The following is a 25,020-nucleotide window of genomic DNA, read 5'->3' as shown; positions in this document are numbered from 1 at the left end:
GGGAATTCATAACTGCAATAATGAAAACAAATCTAGACTAAGCTTGAAAAGGATGATGATGGCAAAGATGTGGATCAAACACGGTATAGAGGAATAATAGGTTCACTCATGTATCTTACTTCCTCTAGACCGGACATTGTTCAAAGTGTAGGTGTATGTTCAAGATTTCAATCTCACCCAAAAGAATCCCACCTTTCAGCCATCAAAAGAATCATTAGATACATTAAGGAAACGTGCGATTATGGCTTATGGTATCCAAAATCTGATGACTTTTGTGCAGTAGGGTTTTGTGATGCAGATTATGTGGGAGATCGGGTGGATAGAAGGAGCACCTCCAGAATGTGTTGCTTCCTTGGAAGCTCACTAAATATGTGGTCAAGCAAGAAACAAGCCACAGTAGCTCTATCCACAGCCGAAGTTGAATATATATCTGCCTCTGCTTGTTGTTCATAATTAATTTGGTTAAAAACTCAGTTGGAGGATTATAAATTGAAAATCAATAGTATTCCTTTGTTTTATGATAATATGAGTGCTATAAACATCTCTAAAAATCCTGTGTTGCACTCTAGAACTAAGCACATTGAAATTAGATATCATTTTATTAGAGAACATGTGCAAAAAGGTACTATTGATATTCAATTTGTGAAATCTGAAGAACAACTTGCTGATATATTCACTAAACCTTTGTGTGAGGATAGATTCTGTTCGTTAAGGAATAGCTTGGGTATGTTGAATTTGAATTCTGTTGATAATTTGTGAATTTTGATGAATCTGTTGATTTTGTCTCGTACGTAAACAGGAGACAAATTTGAGGACGTGATGAACTGGCCATGATACAGGGGGAGACTGATTCGGATATTAATGATCATGGGCCCCACCTAATCTTCTTTGACTTCATTCATAACCCTGGCCCGTTTTGAGTTCCCCAATTGTTAATCATATTTTTTTGGGAGGTTGTCAAATCATAATTTTTTCTCCCACCTATTCCCTTGATTCTAGGAGCTAACTTCTCTTTTTATTTTTAAACTTCCTTCCGTGTTGATAACCGCACCACTTAATGGTCATTAACCACATAACCCTCTCTCTCCACTCAGCATTTAATGCTCCCATAACCTCCCTCCTCTCTCCAACCTCTTTGGTCACTCTCTCATCTTCCCTCTCCTCGCTTCATCTTCATAACATGAAAAAGAAGGTATCACCCAAGAGAAGTAGCCGAACCCCTCTGCCCAAAAATCCTCCATTTTCTTTAACTCCTCAAACACATACTCACATTCACATACACTCTACATCTTCCTCATCCCCTTCACCTTCCTCCAAGCAAACCGAAACTATGAGAAGAAAGGTCATTGCTTAGAAAACTTCATCCAGAAAGAATATTGGGAAGGATAAAGAATCGGTTGTGGAAGAAGAAGAAGAGGAGTCTCAATCTTCTCTACCTCACTCACCTCCAAAGAAATCAACTCCACATGCTTCTGGCCGCAGTTCACAGCGCACAAAAAGTTACATGCTTCGTAACACCAGAGAACCACCGAATTTGGAATCACTTGATTTCAAAAATAAGTACAAAAAAGGTCACTCACACTTTGATCCAGCCAAATTTAACTCATGTGCTTCATATGAGTTTCAGAATGAAATTCTGAAGAAGCGTCACTTATGTGCATCCCACATAGTGCACTTGGAATCTCTTACTGCTAAAGGCATCAACTTTGTCTCTCTCTTTGAAAATCTGAAATGGACTCCTGTGTTCAATATTCAGAAACCTGTGTATCCAGCCTTGGTTTGCAAGTTCTATGCGAACATGAGGTTTATTGATAGTGCAATCCATTCATATGTCAAGTGGGTTCATATGTCCCTAAAAAGAGAAACAATCAGTGTTGCTTTGGGATATGTTGATGAAGGAGCCGCTGCTTATATGACGGGAAAATGGGATTCGCAGGTTGGGATCTCATACCAGATTGCTTTGAATCAGAATTGCGTAAATTTCTCTGGTTTGGATGGCACGATTCTGACCCACAAGGCTCTTGGTCCTGAAAGAGCACTTCTGCATAGAATCATAAATCACATTCTAATGCCTCAGAGTGGTTCATATCACGGAGTAACTGTTTCTAATACTTTAGTACTCTTTGCAATTATTACTTCCTCTCCTATCTCTTTTGCATATCTAATGGTGAGACACATGTGGGAGTGTGTTAGAAGTGACAAAAGGCTAATCTTCCTTATGGAATCTTCCTTACATCCATCTTTGAATATTTTAATGTTGATTTAACTAATGAAGATGTAGAAAATAAAGTTTCCACAATCAAGGGAGGAGGAGTCTCGGGTTCTATGAAAGGCACCAAAGGTAAACGCTCCATGCCCTCTGAACTCTCTGAAAGTGATCTTGAGAGCCGCCCACATGAGCTAACAAAGATTGAGGATTCAATTAAGGATGTATTCACCAAGTTCTCAAATATGTCCAATCTGATGGTGTAATCCTATAAAACAGCTCGCAAGCAAGCATATGAAAATGAGAAAGCTTGGATTAAGTGCCAGGAAAGAGTTAACCTGCTGCTGCAGAGTTTTGAAAAAGAAAGGGATGCAGAGGAAAAGGATGAATATGGCTCTGAGTTTAACCTCTCTGATGATTGATCTAGTTGTCATTTGTTTTTGAACTCTATTTCTGTTCTGATATTTTGGTATTTTGTATGTTCTTGGATACTTTTAACCTTATGTTTAGATTAAAATATAATGCATTTTGGTATATTTTTGTCTGTTTTGCATGTTCTCCCATTGATGACAAAACGGGGAGGAAAAGAAAAAATTGAAAAAAATAGGGGCTAAAATTATTTTGATTCATGATCACCCCTATGTACATAAGATCCATGTTCTATGTTCCAATGGTCATGCTTTATGATCTATGATCTAATATGTTGAACTGATTGCTGCATTGGAACTTATTTATGTTTTGATAATTCCCTTGAGCTCTGATATGTTGAATAAATGCTGGATAATTTAGTTTGATTGACAATTTTTGCTATGTTGAATGTTGCTGAAATCTAATATTTTTTCTCTGATATGATTGCTGAAAATTTTGTCAATTTGATCAAATGATTTGGCAAAAAAATTTTGGAATTATCAAATGTGTTTTTGATAGCTATGTACTCTGTACTCAAGCATTTTGTTTGTTATTGAGCAGAAAATCATTTATATGATAACAAATCAGTTTTGCTTATCACTTCACTTCTGCTCATAAATCAAGCTGTTCAACATTTTAAAATTCCATATGTTGAATACATGGTGGCTATTAGCTTGATTTTAAATGTTACAGGTATTGCTTCCCTTGATAAAATGGCATGTATTAAGGGGGAGCTATGTAACAATTGGAAAGGGGGAGGATTCCAAATCTTCAAAGGGAGTACTCTTAATCCTTACTCTTTTCATTTTAATTTAATAATGTTTGTTATCAAGGGGGAGATTGATGAGTTTGGAAAACTCTAATTTAATTTGATGATGATCAAACATTATTAAAATAATTAATTATAAAATTATTAATTTGAATTTTAATTAACATGTGTTAATTAATAATTTTGTTATGCAGATTGTGCTTTGGACCGAAAAATAACAAGCCCAATGGAAAGTTAAAATTCAGTCCTATACAAAAATGCTTAATACATTGGCTAAATCATTGTTATGCATAATTGGGCCAGATGTTGTTGAACAAAGCCCAAATTAATTTTTGGTCCGAAAATTTGAAGAGAGAAAGCAAATGTTGTATGCTTCCACGGTTACCACACCCTTCATTTGATGGAATTCAAAATTTGATTAAATGAAGTTAATGCAAACATTGATAACATGAGAGAGAAAGTTTGAAATTAATGTGATTGCTATTATTGCTTAACACGTTACTATGAAAGAGGGAAGTGGGTTTTAATTAAGTATAATTGATTTTATTTCCTTCTTTATTTTCCTTGAAAGCATTCTCTCTCTTCTCTTTCTTCTCTCATCAGTTTTGGTCACGTCACAAGAAAAATGGAAGAAAGCACAAGCTATCAGAAGCAGGTAGAAGAAGCTAGGCTCAAGCATGAAGCCATTGTGATGATGGCGGTAAGTAAAAGAAAATCTATAGAATGGTGTGGCTGAGATCTTTACCACTTATGGTAAGAAGTGGTGAGGAAGTCTCAAGCCTTCCATACCCAAAAATGGAAGAAATCCATCTCGGCCAAAGGAAGAAGATCCCTTGGAAGCATGGCTCGTTTCTACTTTTGCTCAACCACTACAAGAGGTAGCTACTGTAGCTACGTGGAGGATGAGGCAGAAGATAAGAACAAGAGGAGCTGTCAAGCAATCAAGGACTCATCAAGGGCTAGGAATCCTTCTTGGGGAGCAAGTCAAGATGGAAGGCCTGGATTGATGGATCTTGGTGAGAAGGGATGACACAGAGGTAATTGCATATTGGTTATAGCATTCGGTTTCCTCTCTCTACTCTTTGGCCGAACCGGTTTTTATGTGAAGAAGAAGAAGTTGGCTCGGTTCAACAGTTTCAACCTTGGAGGCTTCCCCTTCTATAAATAAGGGAGAATAGCTAGGGTTTGAAGCAAGGAGAAAAGAGTGAAAGCACAGAGTTCTCATAGCTACCCAAGCTAACAGAAGTTCTTCTCCTTCAATGTTTTTATTTTTTAATTTTTCTGTTTAGTTTTGTCTGTCTTGAATCTCATGGAAAAAGGCAAACAGTGAGGTTTGTAAGAAAAAGTCATAGAGAGAAAAAAGGCAGAGTATACAAAATTAAAAGAAAAAGCCATAAATGTCCTAGAGGTCCTTTGTACATCTGTGTTGTGTTTTATGATTCTGTGGGAATCCCCTTGCAAGTTGGGTTAGCACTTAGCAGTTGAAAGCTTGGTAGGTAACCAAGTCAAGTTCAGGATTGGGGTTAGATTCTGGACTTGTCCCGAATAGGAAGGGTAGTTCCTAGGGAGAATTGGTGTATGTAATCATGATGATTATAGTGAAATTCCATCATTGTTGTGATGGAGACTGGATGTAGGCTGCATTGCACTTGGCAGCTGAACCAGGATACTTCGTGGTGTGATTCTCTCTCTCTCTTCTACTCCATTTCTGTTTCTGCTGCATAGGAGATAAAACTGAAAAATATCTCTTGCCTGGTTACGAGATAAAAAGAAAAGGTCTCGTGGCTAGGTACGAGACAAAAAGCAAAAAATCTCCAGAAGTTATTTCAAAAGCCAGCAAGTGTTAATAAGGAAAAAAAGGGGGCTAAGATTCAACCCCCCTTCTCTTAGCCACTGATAATCATCAGAAGCCATGGTTTCACAAAGAGAAAGTAACATAGGGTTGGAGATATTATTAGAGCGTTATTGTTTTTTTTTTTTATGAATTTTGATTAGTGAATATGCAAGATGACAAATTATAAGGGAGGGCGTTGTAGCAGGACGAGAAATTGCAAGGGGTGCACATCACGTCACGAGAAATTGTAGGGTAAGATGTGCGCATCCCGAGACGAGGTGTTGCATGGAAAGGCACAGCGTCACATCGATCAAGGTCAGAGGGGAAGGGCGCGGTGTCACAGAGAGAAGAGTCGAGAAGAGAATGCAGCAGTGCACGAGTAGCAATGGACCTTGAAGGCTCTCGGAAGGAATTGAAAAGAGAGGTAATAGCATCGCGGGGAAAAGCAATTGGAGGGGGAGGTCACAATAGGGGTTGAGATTGGATGGCGCGTGTTTCTGAACCTAATCCTAAATTTTTGGGAATTTCAAAATACAATTTTTTAAAAATTTTTGAAAAGTTGTTCATGTTGGTTATACATAGAGTTGGTTACTTATAATTTTTCTTTTACCAAAGAAAAACATCTTTCTACATTAAATATTAAAAATTTTTAACCTAAAATCCTTACGAATCACTGACGCGCATTTAGACGAAATTTACATAGATTATTATTTTCGTCCTAAATAAATCTGGGTGAAATATTTTGGATTATTTTAGAGGGTAGTTAAAACTAATATAGCAAAAAATTTGAGGCTGATTATACACAAATTTATAATAGAATTAACATTTTTCAAAATGAGTCTCAAATAAGTGTGAAGTTATTATGCACATTCAAATGAAATACAAACGAATTCTAATTTTTGTCTTAAACTCATTACTATTTTGTTTAAAAAAATTTTATGCCATAAAAAAATGTTTGACAAGAAATTTTTGGATTAAATTTAGCTGGGTTTGAATCTATTTTTTTATAACCTACACCGAAATCCGATAAAAAAGTTATTTTTAAACAACAAATATATTTAATTGGTACTTAATTTAATGGCTAATTTTTAATAAACTAAATTAATATGATTAGATAATAATAAATTAAATAATTCAATTTTCAACAATAATTTTTTTCATGATTCTTCCGAACAACATTCTAGACTTTATTTTTTTCCTTAAATACTCTTAATTTTAAATAATAACTTTTTTTCTATAATTCTGGCCTTTATTTTTTTTCATAATAATGAAAATCTGAATCCCTTTTGACTTTATAATTAATGTGTTCATGTATCTAGTTACAATTTATTTAGGTATAATGCAATTTGTTTGAGATGCAATGGATGTATAAATATCCTTCTATGCGGTGCAAAATCCATATGATTCTTGGGTAGTGCTACGATGATGAAAGAAATATTTTTTTTATATCTAGCATGAGTAGTAAAGAATCATGGCCAATACTATCATGATGAAAGAGATATTTTTCTTTAGTTGCTAAAGAGACGTAAAGACACAGGCTGATGAATACGTGTTATCTTGTTTTCTGAAGGACGGCGCGTCCTGACAGGAAGAAGAAGTTGCAGACTGTGACCCATGAAAAAGATAATTTCGCCTCATTCGCCACAGTCTGCAGTTGCTTCTTCCAGTCAGGACGTGTCGTCCTTCGGAAAAAAAGATAACACGTGTTTAGTAGCTTGTTTTTCCACGTTTCTTCAGTAGCTGAAGAAAAATATCTCTTTTATCATGATAGTATTGGCCATGATTCTTTAATACTCATGCTAGATATATTTATTCCATATTGTTTAAGGTCTCATGACTCATATGGTGCTCCTTCTCTTCGTTATACATTTTTCCTGTTTTATATATGTAATATGTCTTTAAAAAAGATCATTGTAGATCTACATCAACTCAATAAAGTACCAAAAAATTTTATTATAATATTTGTTAAACATACTTTTTGTGAATGTTTTGGGCAACACGACTACCTGCATTGCTTCATTGAAAGGGACATCAAATTGTGCATAATTTGAATGTTTCATCGGAACACATTCATCTAAGGCGCATGCACATACATATGTTGGTGGGAGTGCTCAAAAGAATGAGAACAAGAGAATGTTCATTATTATGAGGTTTGGGCTGCCATTCAAGGTTTTACTATTATCATTTTTTTTTTCTTATTGGGAATGTAAATCTGGAAATGTCTTCTTGAGTTTGCTATGTAATTAGATTATTTTGTTAGAGTGACAACGGAAATCTCTGTCAGTAATTAATCAAAAAAAAAAGAATTTATTAGAGGAACAACAAAAATCTATGTCAATAATTAATCGGAAAAATAATTTCTTAATTCAAGAATTTAATATTACATATTTAAAATCTAACAATCACATATTTAAAATACAAGATAATTGGTTGATTGTTCTTTGTGATTTATCCAAGTGTATAATATATAAGTCATAATATAATTGTATTTATTATTTTGCTTTGGTGTGTACAAATGATGTATGTTTTTATTTCTCTTATTGAGAATCAAACGCTTTATCTAAAGAATAATAATTTAAATGGATCCTTAGTAAATTTTATATTAAATAATTTGATCTCCAACAATTTCTATTTAAAAGTTAATGAGAATTATTTCGCTTAGATAGATTTCGGTTTTTCTTTGGCTTTTATTAAAAATTTTAATATGTGTAGAATAATTAGATTCTTAAATAAATTTTATTACAAGATAATTAAGTTCTAAAAAATATGCCATGATAAGACAAATTAATCACTCTTCAAAAACCAAATATTTTGTCTTGTAGTAATTCTCGAAACTTTTTAAAGTAATAAATTTTGTTCTAAAATTTCTTGAGAACCAATTTAATTGCTTACTGAACTAATTGTGAAAAAACTTAATTAAATGTAGTTTAGAACTCTTTCATTACTAGAAACACACCTAGTACCGATGGATTTACTATTGAAAAAAATTCTGAATGAAATTGCTGTCAGATTTAAAATTGCCACAGACAACACAAATGATGAATCTTGGTATTTCGCCAAAAGTTACTATCGGACAAGTAATTCGGATGGAAATTCCACAAAAAAAATTATGGGCGTAATTAAATAAGTTAGCACCAAGTCTTAATTTTTATTCGACAAAAATCCCAATTTAAAAACGCTTCAACGTTCCATATTACTGTAGAATAAATTCGATGGTAATACCAACTATAATGACCTTATTTAAATCGAATTTGTCGTCCTCTCTCCTTCACTTCTGAAAATAACCCTTCCCCCAAAACCTTCTCCCCTCCCCACCTAGCTACCACCTCCATCAACAACCTTCATCCAGTCGCCACCGCAGAGCTCTTGGTACTCGTCATTTCAATGTCCTAACCGCACCCTAACAAGTCACATTGTGCCTGCCTCCACAACATACTGCACCCTAATCTCCATTTTTTCGGCGTTTTCTCTGTCCTTAAAGTGACTGCCACTACCGCATTGAAGCTATTGTCACCAATGGCGCTCTCTCTCACGAATGAAGTTTTTACTGAGTCCTTAGCTGTGCTGTTTCTGTTTGTATATATATTAGTTATAGTTTTTCCTCGCCTTATCATTATGTTCTTATAAGAAGGATAGGAGTCGTGATTGTAATGATATATGTATATAATATTTGTATGTTTCTTGTATAAGAAGTTTTGTTTATATATGCATGTTTGTAAAAGGTGAAAAATATCTTACGGTTTCCCAAAGAAAACAGCGATACAGTTTTGAGAGTTAAAGAATCATATTTTATTATTCAGTATATAGATAATATTCCTTGCTATCAGAGTGGTGCAGCCAAAAATGTGATATTCTAATTAATAGTAAGAATGTTACAGAATACTAATCATTCTGCTTACATTAGAATTATAAAAAATAATAAAAATTGAATAAATAATTTACAGTAAGTCGTTCTGGGGATTAAATTATAATAATAATATATAAATATTCTTATTTATTGTATCAATTTTAGATAATTTTATGTCAATTTTTTTATTATTTGTTATAAAATAGAATATGCACTTGTTCTAATAATTCAATCAATAGTTAATAATAAATGAGTTTTATATGAATTATGATGTTCAATTTAAATTGAATATACCTAAGACTTAACATAATCTTAATAATACAATATGTTAATAATTTTTCTAAGTCAGAGTGAAAAGATTAAAATGATATATCCTCTATTCAATTTTTATAAGTAAAATCAAAATAAAAAAAATTAGTAATATTTTTCAATTTTTATGCAACAAATTTAATCAATGTATTTGAAAAATAAAAAATCTTAAACAATCATTGATAATTATCCTAAAAGACAATAAGATCCCCTCAAAAGATCTATTAATCCAAGCTGGTATTTAACAGATAGATCAGTAGTTTATCATGTCACATAGACATGCTCTGTTAAGCCCAAAGAGAGGTTGTTTAGGGAAAGGCTAAAGAGTCTCACGGAATTAAAGATAAAAAATTGGAAAGAATTTTTTTTGTTGGGAGTCTCATTGTCTTTTAGAATAACTGTGAGAGACCGTTTAGAATTTTTTTATAATTTATTATAAATATTTTATATAACATAACCTTCATAATTTTATAAAAATAGTTCTCTAATTACAAATTTATTATATCTAAAATTATATAATTACTTTGTAAGACCCAAAACTTTTGAAAAGGTTTATTATAAACTAATTTCAATATCAATTATTTATTTCTAGCTTTAATTTCAGAAATTACTTTATTAAAGAATATTTAAAGCAAGTTTTGATTAATTGAATTTGAAATAGATTAAGATTCTTATCCAATTTTATAATTATTGATTTATTTTTTTATATTTAAATTATAATGTTAGTAGTTATGAAATAATAAGAATTTTATATGATTTAATTTAAATAGTTCATATTTTTATAGTTCAATACTTTAAGTTTAAAATAAAGGAAATTAATCTTATTATCTTATAATTTCAATTAAAATATTTGATTTTTAATTAATTAGTATTTTGGTACAGGAAATAATATTTTTAAGTAATTTTTAAAAAATTAATTAGAGTTTAAATTAATATCCTATACCTCAATTTTATTCAAATTTTCCTACTGTAATTAAACCCGAAAATCCCCAAATCAAACCCTATTTTTCATCTAAACCTAATCCTAATTTGATCTAACCTTAACCTAGCTACCCTACCCTTCTCACCCACGGCTCACACACACACACACACCAACAACACACACACACAGTAGCAGCTGAAACAGAAAAGAAAGAAAGAAATAGAAGAAAGAAAAGGGGAGCCGCGGGAACGGGAAGGAAGGAGAGAGGAGGAGGGAAGAGAGAGAGCGTTCGCAAAGAGAGCTACGAGGAGAGGGAGTCACGCCGCCGTCCCTGCGCCGTCGCCATTGTGCCGTCATCGCCGCTGCTGTCAGTGAAGCCATCGTCATCGTGGAATAGATCTGAGGTGAGAGAGAGAACCGCGATCAGGAAGGAGTCGCGCCACCCAGTTGCCGTCCGTAAGGAGTCATCGCCAGTCTGCACGCTACCAACGTCGCCGGCGTTGTCGCGAGAAGGAGAGAGAGCCACGTCGGAGGAAAAGAACCGTCGCGGAGCTGTCCCTGCCACTATGCCTAGCTGCTGTTGCGAGCCTCGTCGCCACTGATGGGGTGCGCCGCCAAGCTTCTGCGCCGGAGAACCCTGCTACCGTTGCCAATGACCACTGCCGGTAAGGGTTTTAAGTTTGGTTTCTGTTCTTTTGGATTCCGAGAGGATTGCTGACGCTGCGTGATTGTTATAGTCGCCGCCACCAGGGTTCTTGCTCACCGCAATCGCTTGAGGTTATTTCCGGAGCTGCTACCGGGTTGATTCGGGGTTTCGGTTTCGTTGTTTTGTTACTACAGTAAGTGTTTATGTTTCGAAAACCCCTGCGTTTGTATTCTGTTATGTTTGGTTATAAACTCTGAGGTTTGATAACGTAGGTTCATGTTCTGAGCGTTGCACGTCGCTTTTAAGTTGCTATGATTGTTGCGAAAGTAATCAGAGGCTGAGGTTTCGGTTGTCGTTGGTTTCGGGTTGAGAGAAAAAGTTCCGTTGATGCGGTTGGGTTATGGTTTCGACGAGTCGAGGTAGGGGCGATTTTATAAACTTAATTTACTATCGAGAAGTGTTTTAAGTTGATATTAATATGAAAATGATGTTTTTATGATTTCGTAAGTCTTATGAATTGAATTGAATTGCCTTGAATGAATGTAAACGTGAGTTTGAATGATTTACTGATTAATTGAAGATGTTTAGTCGGGTTTTATACTTGGATTAAGGTTATTATGATGATGATTGGGCTGTGGCTATTTCTGATTATTAAATTAGAAAGTTGGTTTGATTAAATACTATGTAAAATGATTTTTCTTGGTTTGGGGTTTAATTTGATGGTGAAAATGAATTGACGTTTGAAATGATTTGAGATATTGGGAATGGGTTTTGTTGATCTGTTGGAAATGATTCTGAGAATTCAAAAGTGATTTGAATGATTGACAGGCATTTGGTTTGGTTTGGTTAGGACCCTTGAAGGGTGGCGAAAGTCTGAGTTTTAGGGGAGGTGCTGCCAAAATTTTATGAAACTCAGAGACTTTGTTTAAAGAACTACTTAAAAATAAAATTTGATTTTGGAATTATATTATTTGATTTCCATTTATTACAAAAAGAACTATGCTTTAAGTTTGATTTATTAATGAAAGAATGATGTTTTGAGCTTTATTGAGAAAATATTTATGTTTTGAGTTTGAACTATTAATAGAAAGGGTTATACCTTAGATTTGATCTAGTAAGAAAAGATTTATGTTTGGGTTTGAATTATTAAGAACAACTTTATGTTTTGAATGTGATTTATTAAGAAAGGATTATATTTTGAGTTTTGACTTATTAAGAAAGGCTTTATGTTTTGAGTTTGATTTATTAAGAAAAGTTTTACGTTTTGAGTTTGATGAAAGAACTACATTTTAAGGAATTATGATTCAAGGAGTTTAATAATTTTAAAGAACGAGATTGGTTATCATCCTCCCTAAAGTCTCGAGACCTTGCCGTGAGGTTTAACTAATAGATGATTCTTTTAGCATTTTGAAAGACGTTTTAATCTGAAATAGTCTTGAAGTTGGTTTGGAAAAAAAATCTTGGTTAAGTAAGAATTGCGTTTTGTATGAAAGAAGAACTTGGTTTTTTTATAAGGTGGTTTTGGGGGTTTTGGAAAAGATTATAAGGAGTGATGTTGGTTTTCAAATAAAAATGAAATTGTTTTGAGCTTTGACCTGGCAAGGTTCGTGGTGGTTTACCACTTGCTCAGTGTCGAGATGTATATGGGGTTCGTGGTGGTGTACCACCTACATATTTCTAAAAGAGGATGTTGTGTGGGGTTCATGATAGTTTACCGCCTACATGTGTGTGTTGTTTTCCAATTGAAGATCTTGCGAGGTTTGTAAAACCCGTCAAACCGTAATTAATAAAATAATAAATTAAAATAAGAGCGAATATGGTTATAAAATTTAGCAATCGTAATGTGATAATTTAAATATGATATTTGGACTCAGTGAATTTTTTTGAGTCGGAAAACATAGTTTTCTGAATAAAAATGCGCACTGGAAATTTGACCGGCAGTACCAGCTGCGATCTGTCCAGTACTGTGGTTGAGAAAATTAATTAGAAGTGAATAATTTTATGAAATAAGAATTTATAATTTGGGAAGCTAGAAATATTTAAAATACGATTTAAAACTCTAATCTTAAAGGTTTTGGCCCAAAATTGGGCCAACGGACTAAACCAAGTGAACCGAACTAAGTGGGCCCAAGACCCAACATATAAACATTAGTTATGAGCATTTCAGCTCATTTACCCTAAAGAAAGGGTGTGGCGCGGATAGAGAGAAGAGAGAAAGAAAACCTAGCTTTCCAAACTTCAAATCACCATAACTTTTGATCCGGAACTCCGATTGATGAGCCGTTTGCGACCACGTGTCACTCTTCTCATCCTCTACAATTCTATCTAAGTTTTGTGATGAGTATTCTACTGTCCTCTGCCCAGTTTTTGTTTTTCTCTTTAAATTCGAATTTGGTTTGGGTTTTGAGGAAATCTTGTGATTTTGGTTATTTAGGGATTCTCTAGTATGAGCCATTAGTGATATTCCTCATAAAGTACAGTGAGTTAAGCTAAAAAACCCTCTAACCCTTGTGATTTATCAATTTCATGAACCTTAGGTTGATTTTAAGTGTGAAAATTGATTATGTTAGAGTATTAGGTGATTTTGGTGCACAATTGGAAGATTGATATTGCTTGTGGGGCTTTGGTGAGGCTTGGAGCTAAGGGTTGGTGGAGACTTCCAAAGAAGAGGCTCAATTGGCTTGGCTCCAAGAGGTACGGTTTAAGTTTCATTTAAGTACCGTGTGGTGTAATGAGAATTCCTAGGCTAGATGCCCCTATGATTAAGTTTGGATTGTGTAAATGGTTGGTACTAAAATGTATAGTTGATATGCAATGTAAATTAATGATTGGGTTGAGAATTGTGTGAATTTGTATGTTTGGTGTGTTGAGAAATCGATAAATTGGATAATGAATATTAGTTTGTAGAATATGCATTTAAATTGTGAATTTGGGCCGAAGGTCGTGAATTTTGGGCCGGAGGCCAGAAAGAGGTAAGGAAGGTAAGTGATGTGTGTATTGTGTGATGTCATATGAGATTGAAGGGAATTGTGATTGTTGTTATTTGGTTACAAGGGATTGTATGGATTATGTGGTTATTGGTGTTGAAGGAAGAATTGATGTCTTTGTTGATAATGCACGTGAGTTGTATATGATAACATGGATTTATATGTATTGGGGGTTGATGGAATTGGTATTGTTGGAACTTGAGATGTGGAATGAAATATATGATATGGTATTTTGTTTGAAATTGAGTTATTTAATTGAGATTGGCCAAAATGGTGGATTGGTGGATTGTGAATTTAATGAGAATGTTGAAAATATGAGTTGAGGAGGCTTGAGGTTGATTTGGTAAGTTTTGGTTGGTTTTGAAAAGGTTTGAAATTGGTTTGTGTTGAAAATTTGGTTTTGTTAGTTTTTATGAAAATTGTGATTTTAGCCTACTTTGACGGAGTATAACTTGGTCCCCGGATCCCCGATTTGTATCAAACTTGTTTAGAAATAACATTGGATCCGAGATGTTTATGCCGTTCGAAGAATGGGTGGAAAATGATACGAAACCAAAAAGTTATGCCCGTCGGAAGTTTGGAGTTTGAAAATGTAATCCTGCCGCTTTTTAAACTTAGTAAAATTTTTGGTAAAACGTACTCCGATGCGCACACATGGCCAACGCACACGTATCACTCACGATTTTTACTCTCTCACGCGTGCGCTGGCCGACGCGTACGCGACGCTGTATTGATGCAGGTGCGTGGTACAAATTCCAGAGAGTTGTGATGGTAGTGTGTTGGGTTTTTGCGAGGAGCACAAAACGCCTCCACGCGTAGGCGTGGCTGACGGGCACGCGTCACCCTACCTCTCTACTTCCCATGCATGCGCATGGGCGACGCTCATGCGTCACTTTATTTTTCCGCCTTCCACGCATGTGCGTGGGCAACGTGCACGCGTGACCCCATTTTCAGCAAAAAGTGATTTTTGAGTTTTTAAAGCCGAATTTCAGACTTTTAAGCCTCCATTTTCATCCTTTAAGTCCTAAATTTTTATAATATGCCTAGTAATGAAAAGAAGCTAGGACATGTGGTAACTTGTGAGTGAAGTAAAGTGAGAATCAATGATGAATGATGAGTAATGATGATTGTATGAGTTGCTGAGGATGATGGTGGAAGTGCTGTGTATAGTATGAGCCGGATGGCTGTGATAAGAATTGAATTATGGCTGAATATGTATATGTATATGATTAATGTCGAATGTGGTAAATGAATAATGATGGCAGTGGCATTGTCCGCTTGCTCTGGTATGAGATGGAAAAGTAGAATTATGATAAATGAGTTTAATTATGGAGTTTTGAATGAATGTATGTCTGTGATACCTAGGTAGTAGCAAGGGTCGTAGTTCGTCCCGCTTGCTTCAGGTCATTATTTGAGAATTGATAATAATGAAGAGTGATTATGAATGATTGTGTATTTGTGAAACCCGAGTAGTAGCAAGGGTTGTGGTTCATCCCGCTTGCTCCAGGTTAATATTTGAGATTTGATAACAATGATGATTGATTTTAAACTGAATGAATGTATGTTTTGAGATCCTGGGCAGTAGCAATGGTTGTGGTTTGTCCCACTTGCTCCAGGTCAGTGTATGTTTTGAGATCCTGGACAGTAGTAAGGGTGGTGGTTCGTCCCACTTACTCCAGGTCAGAGATTGTGACGCCTGGGTAGTAGCAACAGTAGTGGTGATTCCACTCGCTCCAGGTTGAGCTTTTAAACACCTGCCTGGGTAGTAGCCGCAGTAGTGGTTGTTCCACTGGCTCTGGGTTAATCAGGTAGTAGCAAAGGGGTTGTAGCTCAAGCCCACTTGCTCCGCATGGGTGTTTCTGTCCATGGTTAGCTACTAGGACGTGTCAGGTTGGCTATATAACCGACAGATGATATCATCAGCCATAGGGCAGGCATACATCATTTGCATAAGTTTGAATTGTTTGGGTTTGCCTATTTGTTTTGAATTGCTATATCATATATGATATGTTACCTGATTATGTGCTACTTGTTCTACTTGTACTTTATCATGTATTACTTGTGTAACACCCTCACTACCAGAATGTCATGCTTCCGGCTGCGCCACTCTAATAGCAAGAAGTATTACGACTACTTTACGTACTAAATATTAAAATAGGAGCCTGTGACTCAATACCGTATCGCTGATTTCTTTGAAAACCGGAAATAAATACTTTATCTTTAAAAAAAAAACAAGCAGGCATAAATTCATATACAAGACTTCTCATAATATCTTATAATATAATATATATATAAATCATACAACTCCTATCCCTCTTACAAAAATTATAATAACAAAGACGAGGGAAGAAAATAATCTAATTAATTCAACAACATATAAAACCGAACGGATTTTAACTCTTCTTAATGTTTCTTCATCCGGTTCCTGAAAAGGTAAAGCTGTAGGGGGTGAGAACCTAACCACACGGTCTCACCACGGAGTTTCAAAGTTGTCATAAGAAGATATTTTATAAGAAAACTATTTTCAAGCTCAATGATTATCATTGCCTTATGAATCTTTTAAAAACCAATAGGTAATCGTTCAAAACCTTTTCAAAGAAACAATGTTTATTCTTTCAGAAATCTGAAACTTTTCCTTTCTTAAAAGAAAATCTCAATCAGAAACCAACCACACAATCAAACAACACAATCATTAATTCAGCACCAAGATTAATTCTCAAATGTAGCACGCCAGGACAAACACAGGCAAGACAGACAAGGAAAACACAAGTAGGTAGCAGTTACAGCAAATAGTTCAAGTAGCAGTTAAGAACAGTTTAGCAATTAGGCAAACCAAAACAAGTTCAAACTCAAGCAAAGCATACAAATGCATATGATGCATGCCTGTCCTATGGCTGATGAGGCTCATCTGTCGGTTATCCAGCCAACCCGACAAGTCTGAATTGTCCTTAGACTGTCCCCCGACGTGCATCCCCAAGAGTCTATGCATAGTTTTTCTCAAATAATCAATATTGCTCAATGGGGGTAAACATTCCTAGGAATTTATATAGTGCCCGGTCACACTTACATCGTAGGGTCAACATAGTATCGAGTTTTCAACCTGGTACACGTGGTGGCAAGCCACGGCACTTAATCAAGGGAACCTCGTATCTCAGATATTTCAAATTCATAAGCCATATGAATAATTCAAAGATCATATCTCAACATTCTCAACATTCATAATCATTCATTAATCCAAATCTCATTTCCAAATTCATTCAAAAACCATATTTCAGAGAAAATTCTCAATCATCCTTCTTTCCATTCCGTTCACTAACAATTCCCAATCCAAAACATAACTCTTCCTTTGATAAATGAGATAGTTTTAAATCGTATAATACTTAAAACCTTTTTAAAATAACTACTTTCAATGAAACTTCTAATTTTATAAAATTTCGGCAGCATCTCCTCTAAAACTCGAATACTGCCACCATTTTCGGGTCCCATCCAAACATTTCTCAAACCATTTCCAAAACTCAGTCACTTTCCGAAATTCAACCAATTCTAGTATCAAATATTTTCAAACCAGACCAATTCCAATAATAAAACTCTTTTTAAAATCAAACCAGTTCAAGTATTAAATCATTTATAAAATCAGAACGACTCAAAATCAAACCGCTCTAACTTCAAACCAAAGAAAACCACTTCTCATAATAATCAAGTAAATAACTTCTCAAACCCATTTTCTTATCAACAATCGTACATTACTCAAGCAATCAAACAACCAATAATCCAGTTCAACAAACCATCACATCCACAAGACAAATATAATCACAGAAGTATATCTTTTTGCATCAATATCTATTTATCACAACTCTGTAATGTAAATATATTTTAAGGAAAACCCCTACCTCGTCTCGTCGAAATTATAACTCAACGCGTCAACGGAACTATTTCTCTTAACCCAAAACCAACAGCAACCGCAAACTCAGTCCCTGGTCACTTTCGCAGCACTCACAGCAACTTAAAAGCGACATGTAATGCTCAAAACACGACCCTGCGTTACCAGAGCTTCAGAGTTTATAACCAAACATAACAGAATATTAACACGGATTTTCGAAACATAAATACTTACCGAACTAAGAAAATGAAACAGCGGCGGTTGATGAACCGGTTTGGCGGCAGCTCCGGCAGCCACCTCGAACGGCAGCGGCGACCAGAACTCAGGCAACGGCGACTGAAACAAACATACAGCGATGATTAAGCTCCCGGAAATTCAAAGGAAACGAAAACCGACTTAAAACCTTACCGGCGGCAGCAGCGGCGGTAACCCCGACGGTGGCGCCGACAACGGCGGCTCCCTCTGGTGACTACCCTACCACGGCGATGGCAAGGAAGCCATGGCAGCGGCGGCAACAAGCTCCTCTCCCGCGGGCTCCTTCTCTCTCATGCGTTTGGTTCGGCGGTGACGGAGATCTCTTCTTCTTCTACCCGCGACCAGCCTCGATGGTGACGGACTCAGAGGCGGCGACGATCACACGCGCAGCGGCAGTAGCCCGCGATGATGACGATGGCGGCGACTCTGCACGGTGACAACGAGGGTTCTACAGACGGCGATGCCGCCTTCTCCCCATGCAGCTCTCTCCCTCGGTTTTGGGCTTCCTTGCGATGGTGATGAACGGTGCGGTGGTGGCTCGAGCTGGACGGTGGTGGCTCGAGCAGCAGGACGCGGTGACGGCGCGCAGCTGCAGTGGCGGTCTCCCTTTCCTCCGGCGCCACTGTTCCTTCCTCTTCTCCCTTTCTCTTTCTCAAGCCCTCTCTTCCCTCTTCAGCTCTCTTTCTCTCAGATCTCATAATATATAATCAAAGGCAACTACTAAGCCCTTCCACAATAAAAGTTTTCTTCGTCTTCATCGCAAGCACTAACAGCAACACCCAACTCAATTTGGTGCGTGTGGGTGCGACTGAATGGAGTACTCTACTCCTGCACTACTAATACTAATATTACTAATAATAATAATAATAATAATAATAATAATAATAATGATGATGATGATGATGATGATGATCTACTAATAATAATAATAATGATCTACAACAACAACAACAACAACAACAACAATAATAATAATAATAATCAAAAACCTAATTTAATCTATTAAAATTATTTTTAAAATGTTATTTGATTATTAGTTTACTAATTGACTTTTAATCAAATATTTTAATTTAAAATTGAAGATAATATAATTAATTTTCTTTGTTTATAAAATTAAAGTATTAAATTCTAGAATCTCTATTATTTAAATAAATTGTATAAAATTCTTATTCTTTTACAACTGTTAAGCTCTATAATTTAAATATAGAAAATTATTCAATAATTATAAAATTAAGTAAAATTTCTAATTTAATTGTCAAAATTTAATTTAATTACTTTTAATAAAATAATTTTTAAAAATAAAATCTTTAATGAATAAATAAATTATAATTAACTCGTAACAAATTTTTTTTAAATTATGGGTCTTACAACTTGTATGTATTGCTTGTGTTTGTACAACTGAGAGGTCCCTCATGCTGGTGTCAGTTGATGCTGAGGGCTGTTCTTGTTGAGATGGAGTAATAATATGATTAATTTTAATCTGATGATTATTGAAAGAGATTATTTGAGCTCCTTGGGTAGATGCAGTGAAGTGATTTCACTTGTTTCGGGTGAGGATATGAGGTAATGATATAGAATTGCTGATTTTTGTTGGTGTTGGACCTACTTAAATAAACTTAGATGAAAAAAATACTTGAATGTGTAGCAACCCTATTTTTTATAAATATCAAATAGTGAATAATGAGAATCCTTAAATGTTGTGTAAGTAAATGTGTAATACGAATAAATTTAGCATGTTATAATATCTAAAATGGAAAGATGTGCATACTTGTCTAATCTATTAAAAAGAAAAAGATCTAATGTCTAGGAGAATAATTAGACATACATCTTATGATGGGTATCAATTAAAGAAATACATTAAAATAATTAAAATATAGCACATGGACCAATAGGGATATGTCAAAGGGGATAATAATCGGATATTCGGATCCAACTATCACTACAAAATTTATATATATTTGTGGGTCTTTTTTAGTGAGAGTTTTTAAAAACCTCCATAACATATTTTATCTGTGGCATTTTGATAAACTCCCACAAGATAACTAAGAATAAAACTCATTGTTACCACTTAAATTACCATATAATTAAAACTCTTTTCAAAATCGAAGAAAATACTTGAAGAGAAAGAACAGAGGATGAGAGCTCACTGAAACCCTAGCATTGCGATAGCCATCTCCATCGCCGTCGCCGCCTCTGCCGCCGTCGCCGCCTCCTCCGCCATTGCTGCCGTCGTTACTACTAAAGTTCATCTCCTTTATGCTGTTGCCAGAAAGCCTCTGAGACCAAGAGAAAGCACCTCTTCTGTCAACTCTCCTCCGCAAATGATTCTTGTGTTCTCCATCGGCATTCTCTCGCTTCTGCATGCTCTTCTTCGTTCCACTCCTTCTCAATTTTCGGTTCTCTTTCTCTTTTTCCTTTTTATTCATTTTCTTTGTTTTTCATTTTCAGATTTTGAATGCTTTGCTATATGATATAACATTCAATGAGTTTTATTATCTCTTAATTGATGATCATTGTTTCAAATTTGCAAGCACTCTAAGTGTTTGATGAATTGTTTGTTCTCTTAATCGTTGTATTAATTCTTGTTCGATGAACCGATACTGTATCTTATTTGTTCACTGTAAATTAAATCTGATCATATCATAGATTGTTTGAGGCATGCATTATCTTTACATCTCGTCAAACATGATCATTTTAATCTTATATATTCATTGATTTTTGTTTTCTTTCTTTTTTTTGGCAAGAGTTGGTGTTTCTGTACATTGAGAAAGTTGAAGCAAGCTTCAATGTGAAAAATATTTATACTTCCAAGGAGGAGGTCTTCCGCTATATATTGGCACTTCATTCTTACTAGGGACTATCCTAATAGTATAAGAGAAGACCTTGTTAAGGGGTTTGTTAGGATCTATTTGTTGATCAGGTACTCTTATGTTGCTTCCATTTTATTTTAACTGTCTCTACTATTATTTTCTGCTCAGATACAAAATGTCCTATCTTGGTTTCTTTCTTTAGGGAAGAGGGAAAGATATCACGCAAGCTTATTGAGTGTATTAATATATATTTGTTAAATGATGGTCCAAATTTGGGCGGTCATTTGTTAGAGATTCATACTGCTATACAGCAATTTGTGTTTCGTTGTTGGTTGACAACACATGATCGAGTGCTTAAGGTATCTTACCATTTTATTTGAATGCAAAATACTGCATTAATTTTATAAATTGTTTTTATTTATTTTTTTAAACCCAATGTCTGTTACAAGATTCACTTATATTGTATTCAAGGATACAATTAAATTTGATTAATGTGGATTTGGACCATTTTTAGATCTGTTCACTCCCAAGCTTCTTCGTCCACGCCGCTTTCTCTCACTCCAATTTTTCCTTTGAACTGCCGCTGGTACCTCTTTTTCTTCCCTATTAATTTGATGATATTTATTCTTTGTTAACAATAAATTTTGCAATAACTTTTGAGATCAGAGAAGAGTGACTTCGCTAATATAAGGAGGCAAATAATATATAAGGAGGGAAACCGAATAGGTTCAGCTCTAATACTCTTGCTTTTTTTGTGATTTCTAAAATAGTTCGATTAAGTAGATTTGATTTTGAATTTCTGAATTGAATAGTCATAATTCACTGCTCATTTGTGTCCGATGAAGCAGGTGTATGCCCTTCGCTGTTGTGGATTTTGTGTTATGATTCTAATAAGGAAATCCAAACAGCACACTGGGAAATTTATATATCTTTATAATTTTTGTTCACTATGTTTTAGTTCTAATTTCTACTTTGTTAACTCTTTATTTTCTCTCTATGATTTGATCATGCATTGTAGTGGCAACAAATGGATATCAAATATACGTTTTGGCAAATGCTTCATCTATGTACATCACCAAAAGTTATGTAAGTATTAAGTACATATAGAATTGTCCACTTTTAAAATAGCTAAAAACACATTTTGTTATCATGATCTGCTCCAACAACAATATGATCCCTCTTTTATTTGACAAATTGCATCACTGTATGGTGTACACACAGACTTATTCCGATGTTTTGGGTTGTATATGTGCTTGGAATTCTGAATTACCAATTTTTCTGTTTGCCTTTTTTGGTGCACTTGATGTTGAACTGGATAATGGATGCAGCTACCAGTTAGAAATGCTATCCTCGGTAAACTCTTGATAAAAGCATTGTGCATGAAGTAACAAGTTAGAAATGCATTTAGTGATAAATGATGCTAATATGTTATTCATCTTATCTAATCATGTATTGCTGAAGTTGTATCTCTTAAGATTTATTAGTACATTTTAGCAATTTGATCAATTTTGTTCACAGGAATAATGGGGTAAAAATTAATAATTTTACAGTTAACCTGCCTTTTGAGTGAAGTTATCTTTAAATTTGGCTGTACTATGCCTTTGAACATGAGCCTTAATGATGTTTGTTAAGGATGTTTGGTCATGAACTTAATTTGGTGGTATATTACATAGTTGTTTCAGGAAAAAAAAATGGAAACCATTTCTTACATAAGTAATCTGTTTTGAAGTGCAAATTTCTGCATTTCATAAAAAGTGTTTAATTTGTTTCATAAAAGAAGATAATGATAAAGTTACAACCAAGACAAGGATATTATCTCTTGAACTTCTGCAGGTTATAAAGTGATTCTGGCATCTATTAATTGCTAGTATATAGGTTGTAGCAAAATTCATAAAAACTTGTGTTCCTTGTAATGATGCATAAGCATTTTTTTTGCTTTACTCTGGACCAAGTTTCAGGTCTATTTGATTTTCCGTGATATACTTGGTCCATTAGATCTACAAATACAATTAATGTCAAGATGATGTAAAGAAAACTTACATTTCCTTTTGTTTTGATGTTGATATTTGTATTTAATGGTTTCTTTCTTAAATAAAACCTTATGGAAGGACGGTACATTATTGTCTTTTTATTATTCTTTAAAACTCATTCACATTGCTATGAATTGGTTTCTCAATATTTCAAATTATTCTTTTTTGTTCTTAATTGACGACAATTGAATTTTTTATTTTTTATTTTATTTTCTCAGGGTTTGTTGGAGGGAGTTAGCCACTCATTTACAAAGAATTTTCATTTAATTGATTCGGCGAAGGGATATCTTTCATATGCATTATTTTCAGCTTCAGTTTCATAATTTCCTGTCATATTTCAGGTTGGTTGAACTAAGTTACATTTTTTTAGCATATTCTTAAGGATCTACTTGTAAATCTTGTTATTTTGTTCTTCTTTGTTGGCAGTATGCAACTGGAATATTCTTGGTGCTGTTGTTACGATTCAGAGAGAGTCTCAAAGTATGTGTAATATCTTTTTGCAAATCTCATAGAAGTTTTTAGCAGAGACCACTATTGATTTAATGTGTCTAATTTGTTTCTGCACCACTCTTTTTGTTTTCAAGGTGAAATAGGCATCTTCTTTCCGCTGATAGTGCTTAGACCACTGGACAGTTTAGAGTTTCCCATCAACCAAAAAGTTAGTGTTCTTCAATATGATATTCTTCCTGTTGATTAAAATTTCTTGTAATATGGTTTAAAGACCTTAAATGATATGTTGTTTTGCCATTCTTTTTTTTTTGTATGATTAATTTGATTTGGTGTTGGTTTGTAGGATGCTGGAAAAAGTATGTAAGGATCCACAGATGCAAGTAGTTCATTTGAGGTTTAGTTACTTTAAAATTCTCTGTAGTTTCATTGAACTTCCATATTGGGTATAAAACTGCTTTTTTTTTTTGGATATTATTATAAGTTAATGGAAAACAAGCCTGCTTCATTTGCTCAATTTTTGAAGAACACTCACAATCTGGATAAAGTTGTAACTCTCATGTAGTGCAATTTAATTTTAGATTCATGTTTGTTCTTGTAATATATACCTCTTGGTTGTATTGGGGTAAAAAATTATGAATGGAAGCTCCATGGAATTGATCCATGTGTATTTTGACCCACATGAAAAACACACTGTTGGTGTTGAATTTTGATAGAAAACCCTGTGATTGATAAGTAGCTAATTAATGAGATGAGAGTTGAATTTTGATAGAAAATCCTGTGATTGATAAGTAGCTAATTAATGAGATGAGAGTACGTAAATGAGATGGGGTTAATGAATGATTTGAAATTAAAAATAAATGCATAATTATAGGTTTGTGGAGGTTTGAAAATCTCACAAAATAATTAATTTTTGTTAAATTGAAAAATTAATTTGTGCGGGTTTTAAACTGCCACAAAAGTGATTTAAAATTGTCACAAAATTCAATATAAAACCCCCACTAAACATACACAAAACCCCCCACTAAATAGATTGTGGAGGTTTTTAAAAACTCCCACGAAAGACTTTGTGGCACCTCAAATTCTGGAGGTTTTGAAAACCTCCACAAATAAGAAAAAAAACTGCCACAAATAAACAAAAACCTTGTAGTGTATATCTATCAAGTATTTATTCCAAAGTTAGACAAATAAATAGATTTATTCAAAACAAACTTTAAACTGTACAAAATTCCAAAGTATTAATAAGGATGTATTTTTTTTCTTTCTTTCAAAGTTTAAAAGATTACACATGGATCGGACAAAGATTTGAACATTAAAAGAAATTTGAATATAAAAATGGAATTCAAATGATAAGGGCAAAAAGATATACTCTTAACATGTAACGTAAATCATCTATGTTTCTAGAACGAATAAGTTTGTAACTAGTGTATTTTGTGAATAAATTTAAACTTGTTACAATTGACACGCTATCTATTTAATTCATAGATTTAATAGTAAAATTAGTCACTAAAAAATAATGTCCGTTGAATTTATTCTCAAAATTTTTTCAATTAAATTAATCCATAAAAATTTAAAATTAATCGTATTTCTCCTTTCATTAAAGGATTAATATTTTCCGTTAACAATTACCAATGACATCAAGAGTATCTTCTCCAACCCCATAAATTGTT

General features: G+C 34.3%; 1 long non-coding RNA gene across 9 annotated transcripts; it reads left to right on the top strand.

The window, feature by feature from the left end:
* The first annotated feature begins 10,378 nt into the window (after positions 1-10,378).
* On the top strand, positions 10,379-24,039 carry LOC112744195 (uncharacterized). Of its 9 annotated transcripts, XR_011871384.1 has the most exons (13): positions 10,410-10,960; positions 11,033-11,134; positions 11,214-11,360; positions 20,808-20,983; positions 21,076-21,232; positions 21,388-21,459; positions 21,540-21,599; positions 21,892-21,959; positions 22,202-22,226; positions 23,122-23,244; positions 23,330-23,383; positions 23,488-23,561; positions 23,697-24,039. It is a non-coding gene; the product is annotated as an uncharacterized lncRNA (long non-coding RNA). The 9 variants fall into 9 exon arrangements; XR_011871389.1 differs by lacking the exons at positions 21,540-21,599; positions 22,202-22,226 and adding an exon at positions 13,520-13,635 and having other exon boundaries at positions 10,379-10,960; XR_011871386.1 differs by lacking the exon at positions 21,540-21,599.
* The last annotated feature ends 981 nt before the right edge of the window (positions 24,040-25,020 follow it).

This window comes from Arachis hypogaea, chromosome 14 (assembly GCF_003086295.3).
Source record: "Arachis hypogaea cultivar Tifrunner chromosome 14, arahy.Tifrunner.gnm2.J5K5, whole genome shotgun sequence".
Taxonomy (NCBI): Eukaryota; Viridiplantae; Streptophyta; class Magnoliopsida; order Fabales; family Fabaceae; genus Arachis; species Arachis hypogaea.
The sequence above is the reverse complement of the archived record's forward strand: the minus strand, read 5'-3'. Positions and strand labels throughout refer to the sequence as shown.